Below are 25597 nucleotides of genomic sequence, written 5' to 3'. Positions count from 1 at the left end.
TACAAATGCCGGAGGTGGGAGGAGAGCATTGATCTTATTAAGCGGAGATTGGTTTCCACGGGAGAAAGGGAGGCGGAGGCAGCAGTGGCCACTACGGGCAGACATGGCCAAGAGGGGAAGCGGGGCTTTTCTTTGCCCTCTCTTCCGTGGGCATTGCAGGAATGCGAAGAGGGGGAGGAGCCCGCCGCCACCTCCCTCCCTCCCTCCCTCCCTCCCTCCGCGCTTCTGCTCTTCACGCGAGGAAAGAAAGGCAAGGCAGGCGCGGGGGCTCTGGCGGCGCTATTAATAGCCGCATCCAGGCTGGGAAAAGGCTGCCTCGCCTGCCTTCATTACTATGCAGCAGCAGCAGCAGCACTAGAAGCGGAGCCTGCCTTCCTTCCCTCCCTCCATAGCTTGCTGTAAGTTTCCCGGACTGTGTGGCCATGTTCCAGAAGCATTCTCTCCTGACGTTTCGCCCACATCTATGGCAGGCATCCTCAGAGGTTGTGAGGTCTGTTGGAAACTAGGCAAGTGTGGTAAACCCAGGGTGGGAGAAAGAACTCATGTCTGTTGGAGGCAGGCGTGAATGTTGCAATTGGCCACCTTGATTAGCATTGAATGGATTTGCGGCTTCAAAGCCTGGCTGCTTCCTGCCTGGGGGGATCCTTTCTTGGGATGCGTTAGATGGCCCTAATTGTTTGAAATCCCCCCTGTTTTTAGAGTGTTGTTCTTTATTTATTGTTCTGATTTTAGTATATTATTTGAGAACAAAGAAATGCTGGACCACTCTAACAACCACAATGTCAGACTACACTGAGAAGCCACTGAAATCCACAAGCATGTGGACATTTTCAACAGAAAGGAGGAAACCATGAAAATGAACAAAATCTGGCTAGGTAAAGGTAAAGGTTTTCCCCTGACATTAAGTCCACTCGTGTCCGACTTTGGGGGTTGGTGCTCATCTCCATTTCTAATCTGAAAAGACGGCATTGTCCATAGACACCTCCAAGGTCACATGGCCAGAATGAGTGCATGGAGCGCCATTGCCTTCCTGCCGAAGCTGTACCTATTGATCTACTCATATTTGCATGTTTTAGAACTACTAGGTTGGCAGAAGCTGGGGCTAACAGCGGGAGCTCACCCCACCCCAGATTTGAACAACCAACCTTTTGGTCAGCAAGTTCAGTGGCTCAACGGTTTAACCCACTACACCACCAAAATCTAGCTACCAATATTAAAAAAAACTCTAAAATTCCCCCAGGCAGGAAGCAGCCAGGCTTTGAATCTGCAAACCCACGAAATACTTATCAAAGTGATCAATTGCAACATTCACACTTGCCTCAAACAGAAAAGAGTTTTTTTTCTCCCACCCTGGACCTTCCACAGATATATAAACCCCACTTGCCTAGTTTCCAACAAACCTCACAATCTCTGAGGATGCCTGCCATAGATGTGGGTGAAATGTCACAACAGAATGCTAATGGAGTATGGCCATACAGCCCGGAAAACTCACAGCAGCCAAGTGATTCCGGCCATGAAAGCCTTTGACAACACATGGAACAACACATGTTTGTTAGCCTTGTATTTGCTATTTTCTGCTTTGGAGACAGGCAGACCCCTTTGTCCCTCCTTTTCCACGCCTCCCCTCCACAACCCACTCCTCCCTTCTCTCTTAAAACCTTGAGATAAAAGCCTGCGAGATTCTTATTATGTACCCCAAATGGAGAGGTTGAATAGACATCTATCAGGAGGGCCTTGATTGTGCTTTTCCTGCATGGCGGAATGGGGTTGGACTAGATGGCCCTCAGGGTTTCTTCCAACTAGAAATTCTATGCCAGGCATGGGCAAACTTCGGCCCTCCAGGTGTTTTGGACTTCAACTCTTAACAGCGCCTAAACACAAATCAAGTAACATGAAAGGATCTGCAGACTAATTCAACCAGAGAAGTTAGCCATAGCAGAACATCTAATGAACCAACCTGGACACAGCATGTTATTTGAGAACACAGAAATGCTGGACCACTCTCACAACCACCATGTCAGGCTACACAGAGAAGCCATTGAAATCCACAAGCATGTGGGCAATTTCAACAGAAAGGGGGAAACCATGAAAATGAACCAAATCTGGCTATCCGTATTAAAATACTCTAAAATCAGGACAGTAAATAAAGAATAACACTCAGAAAACAGGGGAATTCCAGACATCAAACAATCAGGGCCAGGTAACATCTCCCAACAAAGGATTCCCTCAGGCAGGAAAAAGCCAGACTTTAAATCTGCAAGGCTATTCAATACTAATCAAAGAGGCCAGTTACAACATTCACACTTGCTTCCAACAGACAAGAGTTCTTTCTCTTACCCTGGACCTTCCACAGACATATAAACCCCACTTGCCTAGTTTCCAACAGACCTCAAAACCTCTGAGGATGCCTGCCATAGATGTGGGTGAAACGCCAGGAGAAAATGCTTCTGGAACATGGCCATACAGCCCAGAAAACTCACAGCAATCCAGCCAATAGGCTGTTAGGAATTGTGGGAGTTGGTCCAAAACACTTGGAGGGCCGGAGTTTGCCCATGCCTGGTGTAGCCTGCATCCATTTCACAACTGTACGGCTCTGGAAACACCAGGTAACTCTGAGATTATATGGTCAGAATTAAGTTTTAAGAGTTGAGAAGGATCTGCAACCCTAGCCTAACCCAGCTCTAGAAGAAATATACCACAGTAACATTCATAGGACACTATATAACTTCCACTTCCTTAAACATTTTTTCTAAAGGGGAGCCCATCATCTTGTGAAGTAGTAAGAACATGGTACAAAAGTATTCCTTTATTTTAAATCTACACCTGTTTTCTTCTAATTTGATTTTTTACATGAAGTGTCCTATCTTTCTACTCCTACCTAGAGCAACCAACCCCCCAAAGTAACTTGAGTACCTCACCTATATAGCAGCATTTCAAAGAACTGAAGATGGGTTATCTGAAATAGCTCATCTTCCATTTAAACACATCCAATTTGTTCTCATGACACTTTGTCCCCAGGTCACTCGCTGCTTTTGTCAATTTCCTCTGCACAAGCTGCATTTCATAAGTATCCTTCTGACCCAAGGAAAACAGAGTGGTGCCATTATATCAACAACATTTAAGGTTGATGGAACCTTAAATTGAGTTTGCTTTGAATCAAAGTAAAGGTAAAGGTTTCCCCTGATGTTAAGTCCAGTCGTGTCTGACTCTGGGGGTTGGTGCTCATCTCCATTTCTAAGCCGAAGAGTCGGCATTGTCCGTAGACACCTCCAAGGTCATGTGGCCGGCATGACTGCATGGAACGCTGTTACCTTCCCACTGGAGCAGTACCTATTGATCTACTCACATTTGCATGTTTTCGAACTGCTAGGTTGGCAGAAGCTGGAGCTTACAGCGGGCGCTCACTCCGCTCCCCAGATTTGAACCTGAGACCTTTCAGTCTGCAAGTTCAGAAGCTTAGTGCTTTAACACACTGAGCCACCGGAGGCTCCTTTGTATTTTGATAGTTCTCTGAAATTACCCAGTGAGTTACACCTGGTGGCTGAACCACAGATCCCAGCGGAAAGAAGCAACCCCCTTTCCCCACTGCATCCATGGTGTACCCCAAAACCTCTGAAAAAGAGCTGAGTCTCAAGGAGAGAAAGGCTTATAGGAAGTAATGCCTATTGCACATGTAGTCTGATACACAGGACATTTGGTCTTGCCATTTAGTCTTTTCAAACATTGTTAAGCTGGAAGCCACTTCACCTTTATTTATGTGTATTTTTCTACCTAATTACAGAACACTGCATTGATCTTTATTAAAATCCATTATGTAAATTATGCCCAATTGCATTTGCTGCTCTTTTTAGTTTAATGTAATCCACAAATTTAAGGACATAATAATAACTAGATCAGATCAAAAGCCTATCTACCTCAGAGATTTATTGTCATTGTGGCAAATCAAATGCATAGTCAGGACAAAAATGCCAGAGCTCCTTCCTGCTTTTATTTCTTGGCACTGTATTCAGACTCATGTGTTATTGTCTGTATTCAAGTTGTTTCTGACTTATGGTGACCCATTGTTTAGAGCAGTTTTACTTACAGTAACAGTGATATTAGTGGTACTGGTGAGACTAGTGATCACCAAAATCCTTCTCTGGTATATATTGGTTAATTTCTTCTTCAAGTTGTTCAAGTAAGCAGCCAGTGCTATGTCTTACAGTAGTCAAATTCAATAGTTTAAATGCAAACCATATGAAGAAATTTTTCCTGATTGTCAGACTGGAATCCACTACCATTTAAATAAATGACACTTTCTCCACATTATACATACATAAAGGTAAGTGTTTTCCCCTGACATTAAGTCCAGTTGTGTCAGACTCTGGGGGTTGGTGGTTGGTGCTGATCTCCATTTCTAAGCCGAAGAGCCAGTGTTGTCCATAAACACCTCCAAGATCATGTGGCTGGCGTGACTGCATGGAGTGCCGTTACCTTCCCACCCGAGAGGTACCTATTGATCTACTCACATTTGCATCTTCTCAAACTGCTAGACTAGCAGAAGCTGGGGCTAACAGCGGGAGCTCACCCCACTCCCTGGATTCGAACTGCCGACCTTTCAGTCTGCAATTTCAACAGCTCAGCGGTTTTACACGCTGTGCCACTATTATGTCATCTTTCACTTGCCGTTTCTTAAAGATCCCCAAACTTAACTTTTTGTCTTAGATAATAAGCATATTTTCCAGCTCTACAGTAAATTGTGCCCAAAAGAGTGTGTACCGTTCCAAGTGTTAATGCACCATCAGTTTATATAAAGGCGTTACAATACTGGCAGTTTTATTTTGGAATTTGGAATTTCTGGAAGAATTGGTGAGGCCAATAGGTAGCTTATATTCAACCTGTTTATATGTTTATGTGCTTAAGGGATTCATAACATTTACTATTTACTCAAAGTGTATCAAACTATAATAATAATGTGGCTTTCAGCGGCTCCAGTAGCGGGTTGAACAAGATCAGTGATACAAACAGATGCTTCTGTGCTAGAAAGCCTATAAGACTCCCTTTATTAGGATGGGGTGGTTCCCCTGTCCTCTGCCTGTGAAAGTGTCAACATAAGGGGGAAAGGATATTTAAAGATTGGGAAAGATCAGATAATGAATCTAGTTTCTGAGGAGGCGAAATCCAGTTGTAATCCAACCCAGAAAACCAAATCCATTGGGGTTAAGTATAGTTCATCACAGACACCCCAGTGAACAGCAGCTGGGAGGAAGAAACTGCTGACATGAGATTGGGTTTATTGCTACATCCTGCCTAATATCTTCATAAAATCAATAAACCATTAATTTGGTATGCTTGTGTCTATGTTAAATTTGGCAGATCATCAAGCTTGAGTTGGCCTGGTAACAAAATGGATCAAGGCCCTAGAATAATTACACGAATGAACTTCCCATATGAAATTTGCATTTTTCACCAAGGCCACACGTTGGTTCACCATTTTCATTAAACTGACTACTATAATCCCATAATTCCTTTCCTGGTTAAGAAATATTTCTCACTAGCTCGGACCCTGTAAATATTTGGGATATATATATATATATATATATATATATATATATATATATATATGCATGCATAGGTTGGTTTTAGTTGGTCTTCACTTCTGGATTTTTAATGTAGTGTTTGATATTTAACATGCATGGGAGTTGTGCAACTTTTAGTTTTAAAGGAGGTTTTCTGCAAGGTCAGTGGCCAAAAGAAACAGTTTGGGGGGATTTCCTACAATCCCAGGACAACCCCCCTGTTCTATATCCTGATAATTTTATCTTTAATTATGCTTTCTACCAATTTCACTGAAACAAATGCTATGCTAATTGACCTGCAATTTATTGGATCCTAACTGGTTCACCTTTTAACAGCTGTTGCCATGCTGACCACTGTCTTAAAGCTCGTGCTAACAATATGATGCATATAGCTGTTACAACATCAGTTTCAGAGCTTTAGGATAGATACTGTCTAGTCCAGATGTTCTGCCTCCCCCCCCCCCCATTTTGTCAATATGTTCTAAAATGTCATCTCTTCGTTATTTCATTGGATTTCCTTCTTGAAAGTTTGTGTGTGTGTGTGTGTGTGTGTATTCTGAAGTAAAGAAAGACTTAAAATAATACATTCAGTTTTTCTGCCATTCTATTATACTCCTAAACATCTTTTAATTACACATTCCTTGAAATGCTATACAAAGTTGGTGTGTATCACCTCTGCTTCTTTGACATCTCCACTCCAAACTATTGGTAAAGATGCTAACTAATATCTGGTCCTGGAAATCACCCTGTGGCATCCAATTTTTCATGTTTATCCAAGGTGATGAGGAACCACTGATAAACCCTTCAAATAACTACTCTTTTGGCTGGAGTTATACTTAAAAATGTATCTGTTTCAACTTACACACAAATTCAACTTAAGAACAAACCTACAGAACCTATCTTGTTTGTAACTTGGGGATTGCCTGTATATAGGTAAAGGTAAAGGTTTTCCCCTGACATTAAGTCTTGTCATGTCTGACTCGTGTCCATTTCTAAGCCGAAGAGTCGGCATTGTCCATTGACACCTCCAAGGTCATGTGCCCAGCATGACTGCATGGAGCACTATTACCTTTCATCAGGAGTGGTACCTATTGGTCTACTCACATTTGCATGTTTTCAAACTGCTAGGTTGGCTGAAGTTGGGGCTAACAGTGGGAGCTCACTCCGCTCCCCGGATTTGAACCGCCAACATTTTGGTCAGCAAGTTCAGCAGCTTAGCAGTTTAACCTGCTGCGCTATTGGGGGGCCCTGCCTATATATAGAAACCCACAAAAAAGACTCAGTATGGATAATTCCTTATTCATTTTAATGGTGACTAGTTTTGTCTGTCCCTGTCACATGGGAAGATTGAATTCTGTTCACCACATCCTGAAAAATTTGGATTATTGCAAGACATGGAAAGATCTGACATTGAATCATACAGAAAAATTCACCCCATCTGTCTCAAAGTTTCCCCACCTCATAAAAAGAAACTCTTATTCTCTGCCACATCAAAATAATTGTTTATGTCAATCAGCCCTGTGTCTTTGTTTTATGTTCTCAGTTAGGCTCACTAAAATTATCACATTATTTTGTGTGGATTTAAAGTATATCTAAGGAAGTTGAAAAAAAATCACTATGCATTCTATGAGGCCATATTCATATAACCGACTTAGTCTTTTGATTTTTGACTTTACATAGACTGACTTATTGATACTTCTTTAACTTTCTTCTGTTTAAAAATCCACTTTCCCCAATCATTTTGAACTCCTTTGAGATTTTTTTTAAAAAGAGCAGATGGATACATCTACTACAAGCCACTGTAAATGTATTCTTTTTCCTAATTGAATGACTACACATTCTTCATTTAATCCTATGAAATTTATTGTGTGGAAAAAATAATCTAAAATAAGAAGAAAAGAGACATGTATTTTCCTTCTTTACAAAAGTAAAGCTCAAGAAAGAAAGCTAAGGGGTAGGGGAGATTGAAAGTTTCACACATAAAAAGTTCATCTGTGTCAGCTACTGTGCAGAAGCTGCTTAACAAAGAATTCCTTTCATCCCCCACACATTTGTTCCAAGCACGTGCCTTTAAAATTGCAGTTTGGCTAGAATAGTAACACCAAAAATAACACTGTGTAGACGACGTTCCAAATTATCATTCAGGGCACTGTTAGATTTTATGTTCACAGTCTCTAAAATAGAACATTTTCTCCGATAGATTATTTTGCTCTGCAGACAAACATTAAAATGTTACTACCACGCGAACAAGAATATGTATTTTTAGCCCACTATGAGACAAAGCACACACACAAACGTTTGGCCCAAAGTGCATGTGACATAACAAAAACACAAACAGAGTTTTGTTTTAACTTTGGAGGTGGAGACAAAGGTAGGATGAGGCCACTGGCAATTGGGAAAGTAACCCCCCCCCCCACACACACACACCCCGTAAAAAATTGCTTCTGCAGACTCTCAAAATTGCTTCTGCAAAGCTACCTGTCATTTCCCTCCAGCATGGCTAATAGCAGTTTCACAGCTGGGGATATTTCCCCGTGGGGGAAACTGCATGAAAGGAAAGTGATATCCCCCTCTTCTCGCCGCTACTGTCACAAAACTAGCTGAGAATAGGATAGCTGCTTTTACATTTGTTTCCCTTTTCATCAAAAAATCTCATTAAAAAATACAGGAGCTCTGGTCAAGAGTTTTTAGCTTTGGTTTTTACAATATACCCGTTAAGTATCCCTTAACCAAAATGCTTGGGACCAAAAGTGTGTTGGATTTCTGATTTTCTTTTTCAGTTTTCAGAATATCTGTATTTGCATAGACGTACATAATAATAATAATACATAACTTCGCCCCGGTGGCGAAGTGTGTTAAAGCGCTGAGCTGCTGAACTTGCAGACCGAAAGGTCCAAGGTTCAAATCCCGGGAGCGGCTTGAGCGCCCGCTGTTAGCTCCAGCTCCTGCCAACCTAGTATTTTGAAAACATGCAAATGTGAGTAGATCGATAGGTACCGCTCCGGCGGGAAGGTAATGGCGCTCCATGCAGTCATACCGGCCACATGACCTTGGAGGTGTCTACGGAGAACGCCGGCTCTTCGGCTTAGAAATGGAGATGAGCACCAACCCCCAGAGTCAGACATGACTGGACTTAACGTCAGGGGAAACCTTTACCTTTTTACATAATGAGGTATCTTGAAGATCGGAGCCAAGTCTTAAACACAATAATTCATGTATGTCTGATATTTACACATAGCCTGGAAGTAATTTTATACACAACTAGCTGTGCCTGGCCATACGTTGCTGTGGTGTAGTTTGGTGGTTAGGATCCCTCTGGTTAGGAAACAGCCTGGCTTTGAAGTTGCAAGGCTGTTCAGTGGTATTCAAGGTGGCCTACGGAAGATCTTCCTAGGTAGGAAGCAACCAGGCAAGTGGGGTTTACATACCTATGGAATAATGTCCAGAGTGGGTGAAAGAATTCTTGTCTGTTAGAGGCAATATGAATGCTGCAATTAGTCATCTTGATTAGCATTTAATGGCCTTGCAGCTTCAGAGCCTGGCTGCTTCCACCCTGGGGGAATCTTCTGTTGGGAGGTGTCCACTGGTTCTGGTTGTTTCCTTTCTGGAATTCCCCTGTTTTCAGAGTGTTGTTCTTTATTTACTGTCCTGATTTTAGAGATTATATTGTTCTGTATTATTATAGCACAGTAATTATTATATATAATATTTATAATCTTGTATTATCTGCTTTTAACTGGATTATATCAGGCCTCTTCTACACAGCTGTATAAAATCCACACTGAAGTGGAGTATATAGCAGTGTGGACTCAAGATAATCCAGTTCAAAGCAGATACTGTGGGTTATCTGCCTTGGCATTCTGGATTTTATAGTTGTGTGGAAGCACCTTGAGTCTACACTGCCATATAATCCAGTTTAAATCAGATAATCTGTATTTTATAGCCAGTGTGGAAGAGGCCTAAGTGAACCCTGGCTGTCCCCCAGGCACCATTGTGGCTGAGTGGGTTGCTGTGATACAAAGTGGGCCGGGCCCTACCCTTCTGACTGGCAGTCAGGGGAAGAATGACTCTTCCTTATCCTCTGTAATGTGGACATTATTTTTCTAGATTTTTTTTGATTGAAAGACATAGATTGGATGACTATGTCCTTTGTGGCCAAATCTGGTGTGGAATGGTTCAGTGATTTTGTTGTTTACTCCATGGGAAAAATACACATTACATTTTTATATATAGATTTTTAAAAATCACTTAGTGCATGAAGCAAAATTTGTGTACACTGAAGACAAAGCAAAGTAATCACTATTTCAGCCACTTATTGGACAATTTGGAATATCAGAATATTTTGGATTTTGCTATTCTGAGACAGCACTGGGAAATATGAGTAAGGAGCTCTTGTTTGGGTTGCCCTTTCTTCTTTTCCCAGGGACGGAATAAATACTATGACAGAGGAATTTTATGGATGGTTTTGTACTGAAATACAACACTTGATTTTAACAGCAAAATTACAATCCTCCCTATATCTGGAGTGTATTTTTCTAATTAAAAAATAAAACCTGAATGTTCTTTGTACATTTAATACATTCCAAACTGAAAGCTGATAAGATGAAGGCTCTGCTGATTGGTCGTTCGTGAGAATATGACTTGGATAATCAGCCTAACTTTCATGGAGTTGTACTTCCCTAAAGGGTGTATAGTTTAGGAATATTCCTAGATCCATGTTTCTCATAGCAGTCCAAAGTGTTTATCTGCAGCACATAGTGTTTGGTGCCAGCTGTGGTTTTCACTGGATAGTAATTACTTTGCTGCAGTAATCCATGCCCTGGTGACTTCCCAATTAGACTATTGCAATGCACTTTGCACAGGGCTGACCTTAAACATTATTCAAATGCTAAAGCTAGTGCAAGAAATGTTGCAGCAGGATTGTTGGCCATATTATCATACAGACAACGCATAGCATGGGTCATAAAGGAGTTGCACTGGCTGCCCATTTGCTTCAGCTGAATTCAAGATGTTGGCAATCATATTCAAAACTGTAAATGTCTTGTGACCTTGATACCTGAAGAGATGCCTCTGAGATTTCCTGCTGTAGCCCTGCTCTATGTCTCCTAAGATATATCACACAGGGACATGGGAAGAGGGCCTTCTCTTTTGTGCACCCAGCTTGGTTGGTACCAGAGTTGGCCTCTTCTAGGTTGCAAGTAAAATCATAGCTTTTTATTGAAGCCTTTGGGACCTAATCCTGTTACTACAAAAAGTGTACAAGTCCATGGTTTGAATAGTTTTGGACTTTTCTGCTGTTTTAACCTAGTGATTTATTATGTTTGTATCCTATTTAAATTATAAAATTACATTATATATTGTTTTGATCTGGAATTGTTTTAAACTGTTCATATTGTTTTAAGTCAAAGACATAGTCATGTTGTATGTGATGAAGGAGACTTAAATCTATGAATCTATGCAAGCAACTTATTTCTGTCAGTTATTGTAAACATTGCTAAAATATTCCTTTCAATATAGTTTTAATTGAATGTCATCCTGAGATCTCATGATGAGCTACAAGTATACAAACAAATATCATCTGTTCAGTTATTTTCTTTTTTTGAGGATTAAGTTTCAAAACTTAATCTCCACATCAAAATGGAGATGTATTGACTTATGCAATGGTTATTGTTCTTCTAGTCTAGAACTCAATGCATGACAGAAATAATAATGAATGCTCACTCAATGTGTTTTTATGTTACGTATGTAATTATTATCCATGACTATATTAATACTAATTTAAAATATATATTTTAATGATAATCCGTAGGGATAATCCTGGCCTTTTTCTCTTGAATTGGTTTTTAATGACCTATTATTTTCTAACAAAAAGGAAATTTTGTTTAATATATATGTCCTACATTTTAGAGATGTGTAGGCTCATATATATTTAAATGTGATTAAGTATGGAATTATTCTTTGCCAAACTAACAATTACTACTGATTTAGATGACATGTAGACCAAATTGCAGTGTGCTGTAATTACAAATTGCATTTGTTGCACTCCAGGGGATTTATGAAGACTGATATCTTGGCTATTAACATGGTAAATTACAGTGATTTATATGAAGTGCCGAATAAGCCAAAATCTAACCATTATTTGTTGACTGCCATCAAGTTGACTTAGACATATGATGACCCTATAAATGAAAGACATCCAAGTCACCACATCATCAACAGTCCTGCTTGAGTCTTGCAGATTCAGGGACATTGGGTCTAAACATCTCGAATACAGTTTTCATCTTTTTCTACTGCCTTTACCATACCAATCATTATTGTCTTTTCTAGTGAGTTATATCTTCCCATAGAATGATTAAAGTATGACACTCTCCGTTAAGTTATCTTGGCTTCAAGGGAGAGTTCCATCCAGCTTGATTTGCTCTATTTGTCTTTTTTACAGTCCACAATATCTGCAAAACTCTTATCCAGCATTTCATTTGAACCATGCAGCTTTCACAACCATACATAGAAAATGGAAACACAATGGCATGGGCAACCATATTTTTAGTATTCAATGATATCTTAATACCCCAGGATCTTGTCTAGTTGCTTCATAGCTGTACTTCCAAGCTCTAGTGTTTTTCTGATTTCTTGATTGCAATCTCCATTCTGATGACTATGCCAAAGTTTGGAAAATTATTTAACTATTTCAATATCTTCATTAACTACTTTAAAATTATGTAACATATTTGATTTTACACTTTCTCCCTTGACTTTCTTTAGTAATCATCCCAAGTCTTTGATATCTTATGCTAGTAGTATGTTTCCAATCTGTGGGGCATTGTTTTTCATATTTTTGACAAATTTCACCATTAACTGCCATGGCTCAATGCTATGCAATCCTGAGAGTTGTAATTTGGCGAGGTTGCAATATTCTCTGACAGAGAAGGCTAAAAACCATATAAAACTACAATAGAGTTTCTGGAGCCTGAAGCAGCTTTATTGGTATGTCATCTGTTGCTGGTGATTTAGTTCTCCCAAGCAGTCTGAGTGCTGTTTTCATTTCACTTTTTTAAATTGGAGGTTCCCCTTCATATGGTCCTTCCTCAAATGAATCTGCCATCCTTTCATATAGTTCTTCCATGTATTGTTTTCACTGCTTGTTTATCTCTACTTGGTCATGTAATCTATACTCATAGAGCATCCCCACTCTTGCTTTAAATTTCCCTTTGATTTTTCGGAAGAGGTCACTTGTTCTTCCTTTTGGTTGTTGCCATATTTTATTTCTCTTTGCTGGATATATGGTTTTTCTTTGTTGGTATCTCCTTGCTCCTGCTCACAGGTCGCTGAAAAGTTTCAATCAGGATTCTGACTCCATTACTGTCCACTTTTACTGTTGCCTCTCAACTACACCTAACTGCTTGAAGAGTTTTGTCTGTCATCTATTTCTTTCTTTTTGGCTGCAGATAGTGTATTTTCGCATTCCTCTCTAACAACAGCAATGGCTTCTGGCTCCCAGTCAACTAGGATTAATAGTGCAAATCTAATTCTTATATTCTCTTACAATTCTATGGGGATAAAAAAGGCTGTCCACTATTGTCTCTTTTGTTTTCCTTATTGATCGAGCCTCTGGCTAACCTTATTCAATCTAATGATATCAGGCTTGAAGGTTAATGGCCACTATCAGAAAATAGCTTTATATGCTGATTACATTATTTACAAAAAAATCCCAAAGCCTACACTCCAATTTTGAAACAGATAAAATTAATTTATGGAAGTCCAAATTCCCGTGCTCAAATGTTCCACCTCCACAGCAAAAATACTGGTACTTCCTCTCTAACCTGCAATTTCAACCTTTGGGGTTCACATATCTGACCATAACAGTTTACAAAACACATATCACAATTGAACCAAAGTATATTCCTGTATTAAGTGGACAAAAACTAAAATATAGTAATGGCATTACTCTGAAACTTTCAATTCAGGCAGAGTAGTCATCATTAAGATGTTCCTTATTGCTCATCTGGTTTTCTTATTCCAAACTATTCCTTTGACTTCCCTCTCCAGCTGTGCCATCAGCCACAGCACTACTCATAGTTGCCTTCTCCTGTATCCTAATAGCTTGGTGAGTGTATCTAACCTGGGAGTTCTGTCTTCTGGAATGATGATGTCTTGCTTCATTTTGGATTGTTTCATCAAAGGCTTTTCCTGATTAAAGATATTCAATATGACTCCTTCTGTGCAGCAGTAACATATATTAGATGCCACTGCCATTATCTCTGAGGGATCTTTTGCTAGTTCATGCTCAATTCTTTTCTGCTTCATTCTTTTCTGCTCACTACTGCTACTGTCCAATAGCTGTTTGGGGCAATTAGTCTGACCCCCCAGCAAAAGCTTATCTGACATGGGAGACCATTCCACCAGCACTGTTGTCATCTGGATTGCATCTTCATAGGAACATGCAATCCTACCACAGTAATGCCATCTAGCCATGGTTCTCTCTTTAAGCAGGATCTTAGTGTGCTTTTTTGAGAGAGAGAGAGATATATATATATATATATATATATATATATATATATATATATAATTTGTCTGCAAATCTAAGTCACTTAATGTGGAAGTAATATCCAATTGAATTTTAATAACACAAACAAAGCTACTTTAAGTAACATGTTTAGCATTATGACATAGTCTCTATTTTTCAGGCAGGGTTTCATGTTAACACTTTAAAAGTTCAGATTCTCAACAGCAAATCAGCAAGAATCATTGCATCTACAAGAATTACTGAGTAGAATAATAAAGCTGTAAAACATTTAGTTAAATTTGAAAGTGACTTAATATAAAACAGACCTGCTATTACATAAGGCATCTCTTCCAGAACCCTTTATGTTTTCGATGTTTTCACATACAGCACAGGAATCATCTTGGAAGATTTTGTGCAGAAGCTATTTCCAGCTTTTGTAAGAATGTACGTGTGTGCAAGAGTGCGTTTATATTAAAATGGTTTCTCAATCAGGAGTTGATTAATAGAGTAAATGTATGTTTACTCAGAAGTAATCCCCATTATACCCAGTGTAGTCTAATTGGTTTTTAGGATGGGAGCCAATGATTTTTATTGATTAACTCAAGCAATTAATTATTGCAACCATACTCGCAATCAGGATACTTAGCATTCTCTAAATTTTATCACACAGTTGGTTGAATCCCAATTTAGGCTCATACAATTGGTGTGGTGAAATTTGTTTTCCCTGCCTCTCCTCCCCATGGCAATCTTATCTGCCCCCTCAAATTGCCACATGGATGGTCCAGAGTCCCCAATAAATGGAGTTAAGGGAGACTGGATTCCTGGAAAAAAAATGGGAGGGCAAAGCTTTATTGAGTGGAACACTTCCATTTACAAAACAGACCTTCAGTTTTCCCCAGTGTATTAGCCAGCAGAAGATTCCTGGCTACTACAATGGTTTTCTGTGAGGACAATTCCACTTTCACATTTGGGTCACTTCTCCTTTCTTCTACCTTCCCACTAACCACTCCACTAGGGAGTAGGAAGTTTGACAAATGTAGCAAAATATAGGTTTGCTTTTTAGGGGGAAAAATTAAAAAATACTTTCAAGTCATAGATGGCTGACTTTGTGGATGCTTGCATAAGGAAGACTGATTACATTTCATTTAAATTATCTAAAGTAGCAGCTTGGCAGAACCTCCACCCACACTTTCAAGCACCATTGCTGTGTGGTGGCAAGGCATAATAAACCAGGGAACCCCGCCTTATTTATTATTTACGATCCTACTCACAGTGCAGACAGCTGAAGAAATCATGAACAAGCCAGAAAAAGGAATATTAAATAAACCCCAGTTTCTTTGTGGGGCTTGTTGTGAGATAGGGGTCAAGTTAGAGCATAAGCTGTAACAGAGTTGGAATGAAATGAACAACGAACTATACAGTAAATCTGTGTCTTAACTGCTCCCATAGCAAGTGGGATTGTTCAGGCAGAACATGCTAGTATGCTGCTCACAACTGATAAGCCAGAATTCCAACACATCTTTTGTTTATCATGCTGTGTGATCGTGGTCAGTAAATCTTGTGAAAGCAACAGAATATGTCAGCTTCTGTTCTTAACAATAGAAAAGACAAGGTCAATAATACCACTGAGGTGTTTTTCTCCATTGTCTAGAACAGGGGTCCCCAAACTAAGGCCCGGGGGCCAGATGCGGCCCATCGAAGCTATATATCCGCCCCCCACGGCACAAGGGCAGAAGGGGGTTGGGCTAAATGACCCAAGGGGTCTCTTCTTCTCTTACAACCATTATTATTATTATTATTATTATTATTATTATTATTATTATTATTATTAAACATTGAGGCTGGGTGGCCATCTGTCAAAATGCTTTGCTTATGCTTTTGGTGCACAAAGGCAGAAGGAGTTGGATTAAATGGCCCAAGGGGTCTCTTCCAACCCTCTTTATTATTATTATTATTATTATTATTATTATTATTATTATTATTATTATTATTATTAACATTGAGGCTGGGTGGCCATCTGTCAGGGGTGCTTTGCTTGTGCTTTCGGTGCACAAGAGCAGAAGGGGATTGGACTAAATGGCTCAAAGGGTCTCTTCCAACCCTCTTTATTATTGTTGTTGTTGTTAATTATTATTGCTCGGTGGCCAACTATAGTCCGGCCCTCCAACGGTCCGAAGGATCGTTAACCGGCCTCCTGTTTAAAAAGTTTGGGGACCCCTGGTCTAGAATATATAAAATATATAAATTAACCTCACAGTGTAACTGCTTTTGTCCAAAATCAGTAAATCTCACTTCAATAATACTGGTATTATGATGCCATTATCTACATGCTTAGTAAGCGTTCTAGAAATGTATGTAAAGAACCCACCAAATGCTACCACATCTTGATTGAAGCATGCATGAGACACAGCAACAGCCATGATTTTTGTACTTCACCCACCAGGGAAGAAGATTAAACGGAATGAAGTGAGAGGATTACAAAGTCAAGTAAGGCAAATGTAAGGGTCTGATCTCCAATAAAACGCCCTGGATGCAAAGCAATAAACTGTCTGGCTTTGATACACTTCCCTAAAAGGCTTTTTAGGCTATGTGGTGTTTTGCACAGAGGTCTTATTGAGCGTAACAAAAACTACACGTTTTATATCAGTAATACAACCACAATCAATTAATTTCTAGATGTTACATGCAAACCCCCTATGCAGGTGTCCTAAGGCAGATTTTTTTCTTTCACTGTAGCTCATGACATCTGGATTGTATGATTACTAGCAAGAGAAAGGCTGATGATATGTGGAGGATTTTCTCTTGGGATGTTTTTCAGCCAGACTTAATGGGTGTGTGATTCTCTTTTCCTTTAATGGGATTGAACTAGGCAACCTTTCTCAGTTTAGCTTTAATTAAGTTGTGAGTCAAGCTATATCTAACTCAGGTATTTTCTTGTATCTGTGGGTTATATTTAGCCACAGGCACTGAAAATATGAAATATCAATTATATCTTAAAGGTAGGTAAACAATTGAGAATAGTGATGTCTAGTCTAAATTGTATTTCAAAGCTTTCATACAAATACTTGCAGATTCTGATATCTCCTTGCTAATAAATAAATTTAAAAAACGACTAAAGGGATTTCTGAATAGCACTGGTATTTACGTCAGAAATATTAAAGAAGAAAGAAAATTTCTCTGTTAAATCTTTTTTTACACGGTCTGTCAGATTAAACAAAAATGACAATTTCCTTTGGAATGAAGAGTTTTTACGTTCACAAATAACTGGCGGAGGGTCAGGAGAATTTAGTAGACAGAAGTTGCATTTTGTGTAACTTTGCTCTCAAATTAAAAATAGTTAAACTTATACTCACATCCTCTTTGCTATACAGAAATAAATTATTTAATCATCAGGGTTGCAGCTGACTTTCCTAAACATACTCATTAAATCATGTCTACTGCATATGCAAGATAAATAAATCAGAGAGCCATTATGTTAATTAACAAACCCAACTTAATCTTGGGAAAACCATGAGACAATATTATTACTTCCTTCTATACAAAATCCTCAGAAATCTGAAAGAAGATGATTTGAGCAAATCAGAATAACAAAAGTACTGCAAATAAAACTATGCATATTTCTTAATCTTCCAAAGACTCTATATTGCTTCATAATAAATAATAATAATAATAATAATAATAATAATAATAATAATAATAATAATAATAATAATAATAATTTTATTTTTATACCCTGCCGCATCTCCCTGAGGGGACTCAGGGCAGCTTACATGGAGCCAAGCCCAGGCAACAAACAATATAAAACTCAGCAATAAAAACAAATCATAAACAAATAAAATCACATATACCAATAAACAATAAGCACACTTTGATAAAAACCTGGGTTGGCTCCTTGGAAAAAGGGGGAAAGTGCTGCAAAAGTTTTAGGAAACTGCAGTTGGTTGTATCTTTCAGTCACAAAGTTAATATTTTAAGTTTGTCCACATCACATGCATATCTAAGGGCAGTCTGAACTACCCTTTAAAACACAAAATATCAGAATGCACCAAGGCCTCTCTTTGCTCCATTGATGGATGAGCACTATTTGTTATTGTACTGTGAGGTTAAAGTGAACCATGGCTGATGAAACTGCTGAAAGGAAATTTGTTGTTGCCCTTAATATGGTAATAGATCTTGCATTCACAGTAAATTTAATCAGATGACTGTGCCACATAAGCATAATCTTCTGTCTTTAATACATCATGCAGTTAAAACCACACTTGCAGTATTTAATAGAATCTGAAGAACCCAGTATCTTCTACCAATCTGTGCTTTAAATAACTGTATAATAAAATGTTTTGTCTAATACTTTGAAAATATATCATTAATTTGCCAATGAAACTATAAAGTAAACCAATTTTCTATTAGATTTTTAATTTTATAAATGTGCTGTGATAGTTAAAAGCAAATTCTGATCAGATAAAAATACCCATGCTTTTGTTGGCTCTTGTGTTTTAAAATTTAACATCATTTTATAACACTGGGCAACACACATTTTGGTGCCCCAGATGTTAGAGTTGTTTCTGGGTAATATTTGACCTGCTGATTCCAAAAATAGAGCCAGTTTCCTCCTATCAACTCTAGTTTTTTAGGATCCCCCCAGTCAGCAACAGCCAGGTTACCTTTATGCAAATACCCTCACTGATTGACTTTGCAGCTGCAAGGCTACTCAATGCTAATCAAGCTTGCTAACTGCACCAGTCACACTTGCTTCAAACAAACAAGGGATCTTTCTCTAACCATGGACATTCCACAGATATATACATTCCACTTGCCTCACTTCCAACAGACCTCTGAACAAAACAAAGATGCTGGCCATAGATGCAGACAAAGAAAATGCTACTGGAGCATGGCCATACAGCCCGAAAAGCTCACAGCAACCCAATTCTAAGTCAGTATGTCTGTCTGATTGTACCATAATGGCTGTTGCTAGGGAAAATGGCCCTTTGTGATGTCACTGGAAATGAAAGAGGACATGTGTATTGAGGGGACGGGAGGAAGGAAGGAAAGAGCCACAAAGAGAGCCATGTTGTCATGTTGCCATGATGAGGTAGGCTCTCTCAGAGCTGGAGGGAAGGAAAGACGAGAAAAGTATCAGGGGAGAGAAAGAGAAAGAAGCAATGAAAGCTGGAGGGCAATGCCAGGTAGTAACGGAATAATTGTATAATGTGAATGGATCTCCCAAAATTTTAGAGCCAGGATACTGTGCAGCGTAATGCCTTATATCATTATTATAACATCATTATAATAGAAATGAATATCTGCAAAAACTGCCACCCAGAATCTGACCTGAAGCCTTTTCTGTTATCCTAGGATGGCCAGCTTAACTGAGGACGTTCCTTTCTTCAAATATATTCTATATCTGAAAGTAATATTTATTCAAAAATCAGCATAGTTGTAGTGGTGGACTAAGACTTTGAGAGGCCAGGGATAAAATCCTCGCTCCACTACTGGGTGACTTTGATAAGTCACACTCTCACATAGGAAGGCAATGACAAACCTCTGGATAAAGAAACCTAGCCAAGAACATCCTACGAGTGAGTTTCAATAAGTCCTTTTTCAACTAGAAGGTACATTATATTTATTTATTTGATTTTTATCCTGTTTTTCTTTCAGAACTGCGACTAAAGATAGCTTGGTGTAAAATTAACACAAATAGAGAAGAAAATATAATGAAACAGAAAATCAGCAAAATCAGATAAAATGTCGTAATGCTAAACCAAATTTTAAACAGACTGTAATCTTAAAACATTATTATTTGCAATATTTTAAAAAATATTTATATACCCAGACCAAATTTTGTTTAAAAATGGAGAGCCATGAGAAAGTTCTCTGCCTTTAAGGTCCTGACCAGTTGATTGCATTTGGGGCAGCAGATGGAGGAGATACATACACACACATCCCATCTAGATTTCTTTACTGTGATCAGGTGTGTATTCACATTTAGAGTAATTATGGCTAGTTTTGCATCTAAATAAGCATATGCAATTTTAATGCAAATTTGCATCCTCTTTTGTTCTCTTAATTGACAATGTATCTGCCCTGAAGTGAACAGCCATAACAGCAATATTGTGCCAGGCATCCTGGATTTTAAGGGATAGTCCAATATTTGAATAAAATATCCTGCATTCTTTCCCAGCACGTCAATTGTCCTGTATTTCCACTACACTGTGGAAATGGGCAGTGTAGTAGAAATTTCCGATCTGAGCACATGCTGATCTGAAAATGCACTTCCGATCTGAGTATTTGGCAGAGGTAAGTCCAGGCCTGGCTAGCCTCTCCTTTTTCTCCTCTGAGTCAGAGGCATCCTCCTCCTCATCCTTTTGCTACTGCTTTCTTCTGGGCACCCAGGTGAAGCAGGCTCTGAGGAGGAGGGCCCTTCTCCTTTCCTGCAATTTCCCTTCTCCAGAAATAACGGCAACATTTTATTAATGTTGGACTCTGACCTGCTGTTAACAACATAGGCAAGTCAAGTACCTGATGCAGGAAATAACTGTTATTCATTTGCACTTACTAACAGAGAGGGGAGAGTGCAAGTGTGCTCCAACACTGAGAATGCAAGATGACAACTTCAAAACAAACACATAAATGCTTTCAATAAGCACAGAAATCACAAGCTGCACCTTCTTTCCCTGCAGTGGTACAGGGGACAAAGATGGCCATATAGGTGCCTACAACTCCAGTATTTATTATAGTTACTACATAATGAAGGTACATTTGTTTTATGCTTGATGAAATTAATAGAATTACAGTAGAGTCTCACTTATCCAACATAAATGGTGTCAAGAGTCAGACGCCAGTTAACAAACAAAACAGAGTTTATTCACAAGATAAGCCAAAAGTAACATAAACACAGAGGGTATCCTTGAAACACTTGACTTATCAGTGTTTCAAGAGTAGTTCGGACAAAAATATAACTCAAAAACAAGCCAAGCTATTTTTCCACGCTGGCATTCCATAAAAACTAAAAAACGCTTCAATTCAGCTTTGGAGAACAAATTGAGTTAACTGCTAGAAAATATGCAAAATAAACAAAGACTTGAAACCTTCCAGAAGCTGCAGAGTATAACTGGAAGTGAAAAAGCCTCTTTTGGCTCCAAACCATTTCTGAAAACAGCCAGCCGGCTCTGCGGATTTAAAGGGACAGTTCCCAAAAGAAAAACAGCAAACTGATTTGAAAACAAAACAAACTAGAAGTGCAGTAAACTGCTTCCACGGTGCAGATAAAAGCCGACAGCTTCAAAGGGATGATGAATAGCCGTCGTCAGGAGAATCCAAGGTCAGGTCAGGAGGCAGCAGCAAATTCCGAAAGGCAAACCAGTAGTCAGAAGCCGGGAGTAGTCATCAGTCAGAGGGCGAAGACAGAAGCCAGGTCAAATTCCAATCCAAAGTCCGAAGAGGGTGCAGTCATCCAAACCAGGTCCACGATAAGACACAGAGAGCCAAGTAACGATGGTATCAGCAGTTAGAAATAGTAATCAGAATGCAGTCCAGGGAAACTCACACAGTTCTATCCCTCCGCTGCAGAGCAGTCCCAGATAACTTACATCCGAATCACAGTCCAAGTCCAGTCTTCACGGAAACACAGAGATCCCAATGGCGCCTCAGCAACACCTTGCCACATGCAAAGTGCAGTGGCCAAACATTCCCATTTTATTCCCCTTCCTCCTGGGTGACCAATCACTCATGCCCAAACACCAGGTGTCCCAAATCTACTCAGAGTCCGAACTCCACACAGCTAGAGCTCGTGGATCCGGAGTACCTAGCAATTCGTCGGAGTCCCAATCATCCTGCCCACACTTAGCCCCATGAACACTTAAAGAACCATCCTCCCTTCTCCAAGCATCCTAAGTGGGATCTGCTCCTGCAGAAACCCCAGGTTCAGCAGTATCTATAGGCCGCAAATCCCCAGACATCTCCGGTGGCTGTGCCCATTCAGTGCCCACTTCCCCAGCCACCACCTGTTCCTCAGCATCCATTTCCCCAAACTCCCCATCTGAATCTTCCTCAGAAGACCCCCCATATAGCTCTCTAAGTCGCTTCCTGCGCAACTCCCCCAGTGAACCCTCATCACGAGGGTTTTTTCTTCCTCTTCGAATCCCATCACCATCAACCATAATCCCCGAAGGCGCAGTCACAACAAACGGGCCGGCAGAATGTTGGATAAGTGAATATGTTGGATAATAAGGAGAGATTAAGAAAAAGCCTATTAAACATCAAAATAGGTTATGATTTTACAAATTAAGCACCAAAACATCATGTTATACAACAAATTTTACAGAAAAAGCAGTTCATTACACATTAATGTTATGTAGTAATTACTGTATTTACGAATTTAGCACCAAAATATCATGATATATTGAAAACATTGACTACAAAAATGCGTTGGATAATCCAGAACGTTGGATAAGTGAGACTCTAGTGTATTTAATTGTAGAAAGGGAATGTGCCCCAAGGGTTATCTAGTCCAAACCCTGCTGGTGCAGCAAACACACAGCTAAAACATCCTAACAGATGGCTATCTAACCTTGATTTTAAAATGTACGATGAAGGATAACACACAATTCTCAAAAAGTCTGTTCCACCATTCTTCCTGATGACGTGGAGGGGATTCTTGGGTCTGTGAGGGCGACTACTTGCGCTCTGGATCCTTGTCCTTCTTGGCTGGTTAAGCTGGCCAAAGATGGGTTGTTGGATTGGTTTGTGACCATAATAAATGCCTCCTTGAGCCAGGGGACAGTTCCATCCTGCTTTAAGCAGGCAGTGGTAAAACCGCTATTAAAAAAGACCTCCTTGGACCCATCTGTATGTAACAACTACAGACCAATTTCCAACCTCCCGTTTCTGGGCAAGATTCTGGAGCGGGTGGTTGCCACACAGCTCCAGGAATTCCTCGATGACACTGATTTTCTGGACCGCTCGCAGTCTGGCTTCAGGCCTGGGCACAGTATTGAGACGGCTTTGGTCGCCTTGGTGGATGACCTCCGCAGGGAGCTGGACAGGGGGAGTGTGACCCTGCTGGTTTTCTTGGACATCTCAGCGGCTTTCGATACCATCGACCATGGTATCCTTCTGGGGAGGCTCTCCGGGATGGGGCTTGGTGGCACGGTTTTGCTGTGGCTCTTGTCCTTCCTGGAGGGTCGTTCCCAGATGGTGAAGCTGGGGGACACCTGCTCGGACCCCTGGCCATTGACCTGTGGGGTCCCACAAGGGTCTATCCTATCCCCCATGCTATTCAACATCTACATGAAACCGCTGGGAGAGGTCATTCGGAGTTTTGGAGGGCGTTGCCATCTCTACGCAGATGACACGCAAATCCACTACTCGTTCCCATCTGACTCCAAGGAAGCCCCTCGGATGCTGAACCAGTGCCTGGCCGCTGTGACGGACTGGATGAGGAGGAACAAGCTGAGGATCCATCCTGACAAGACAGAGGCCCTCCTGGTCAGTCGCTCATCTGATCGGGGTATTGGGTGGCAACCTGTGCTGGACGGGGTTGCACTCCCCCTGAAATCACAGGTCCGCAGTTTGGGGGTCCTCCTGGATTCAGCGTTGACACTTGAGGCGCAGGTGTCGGCGGTGGCTGGGAGGGCTTTCGCACAACTAAAACTCGTGCGCCAACTGCGACCATACCTCGTGAAGTCTGACTTGACCACGGTGGTCCATGCCTTAGTTACCTCTAGACTGGACTACTGTAATGCGCTCTACGTGGGGCTTCCCTTGAAGACGGCCCGGAAATTACAATTGGTCCAGCGGTCGGCAGCCAAACTAACTGGGGTGAGTTACAGGGAGAGATCCACTCCCTTGTTCAAGGAGGTCCACTGGCTGCCGTTTATTTTCCGGTCCCAATTCAAGGTGCAGACCATCACCTATAAAGCCCTAAATGGTTTGGGACCCACCTACCTTTGTGACCGTATCTCCTATCATAAACCTGCCCGATCCCTTCGATCGTCAGGGGAGGCTCTCCTGTCACCACTGCCAATATCTCAGGCCCGCCTTGTGGGAACAAGGGAGAGGGCCTTCTCTGCTGTGCCCCCCCAATTGTGGAACTCATTGCCCAGTGAGATTAGGCAAGCCCCCACACTAGCAGCCTTTAAGAAAGACCTGAAAACATGGCTCTTCCGTTGTGCCTTTGGAGAGTAATCACTACATACATCCCTTTTGCTGCTCTCCTTCAATATTTGTCCTCCAGATCGCACCGCCACTTTATGACCCTGTCCTCTGTGGTTTTTACTCCTACTTCCTTTCTCACCTCGAGTTTTAATCTAGTGTTCATTTGGCCCGCCCTTGGTTTTATTGTTCTTTTGATCTTGTTTAATGTAGTGTATATTTTCTTTTATTGTGTTGTTAAATGTGCTATGATTTGTTGTTCTATTATATTTTGTTATATTGTATTGTTCTGGGCATGGCCCCATGTAAGCCGCCCCGAGTCCCCGTTGGGGAGATGGTGGCGGGGTATAAATAAAGTTTATTATTATTATTATTATTATTATTATTATTATTATTATTATTTATTTATTTACAGAAGTTAGTGCCAGGATTTTACTCCTATTGCTTACTCAGAATCTTCTTGCAATCATAGCTTGCAGGTCCTACCTTTTAAAATCGCAAAGCAAAAACAAACAAACATCCCAAAACAAAACAAAAACATTCCAAGCTTGGTCCATTTTGTGCAGGCAATCCTTCAAACACTCAAAAGTAGAATAGCAGTCACTGCATCTTTTGTTCATCTCTTCTCCAAGCTAATCATTTCGCATACAAATTCATTTCCCTACTACCAGTTTCCCTGGACACATCCTAGCTTGCTGATATTCTTCTTAAATGAATGTATTCAGAAATGGATACAATACTCCAGTAAGATCTGACGAGAGCCAAATGGATTGGTACCATTACTTCCCTTGATCTTATTATATGTCTGTTGAAGCAGCTTAGAAATATATTAGCCATTTAAATTCTTGGAGTTCAGAAGGAGAGTATGTTAAAACATTTTTAGGAAGTCAGGGATAAACATGAGAGAAAGCATAACAACTTGACCCGTTTCACCTAATAAGTGTTAATTCTGAGTGTGTGTTTATAGGTGGTGAGATGAACAAGACTTCAGACACTGTTGAAGCAAACTACTAATGTTACTTTATTAGGAATAGTTATGGTAATACATCTACTTTTTATGTTAGATTTTCTACCACTCAAGTGTTTTCATTGGTACTCATTTGTTCTAGCATTTTATTTGATCTGCATTCTTGTCCACCTACAATTACACTGAAATCCTTCTCATTCTGTTTTGTTCAGTTGCGTAGCTCCAGACAAATCACAAGCAGCAGGTAGAGTAGTACAACTTTAAAAAGCTATGATGATGTTTTATTTTGAAAATAGCAAAAACTTGACACAATAATTAGGCAATGTTTTAAAAAATTGATTTACCAAACCTTTTAACCTTCCTAGGAATAAAAATAAGGATCTAAAAATCTGATTTTCAAAGAAGTTTGAAACAAGAAGA

General features: G+C 40.1%; 1 protein-coding gene across 15 annotated transcripts in view; it reads right to left on the bottom strand.

The window, feature by feature from the left end:
• Positions 1-25597, bottom strand: part of iqsec1 (IQ motif and Sec7 domain ArfGEF 1) — a 453315-nt gene that overhangs the window by 104667 nt on the left and 323051 nt on the right. The gene's annotated exons all lie outside the window — the stretch shown is intronic.

This window comes from Anolis carolinensis, chromosome 2 (assembly GCF_035594765.1).
Source record: "Anolis carolinensis isolate JA03-04 chromosome 2, rAnoCar3.1.pri, whole genome shotgun sequence".
In the NCBI taxonomy this organism is placed as follows: Eukaryota; Metazoa; Chordata; class Lepidosauria; order Squamata; family Dactyloidae; genus Anolis; species Anolis carolinensis.
The sequence above is the reverse complement of the archived record's forward strand: the minus strand, read 5'-3'. Positions and strand labels throughout refer to the sequence as shown.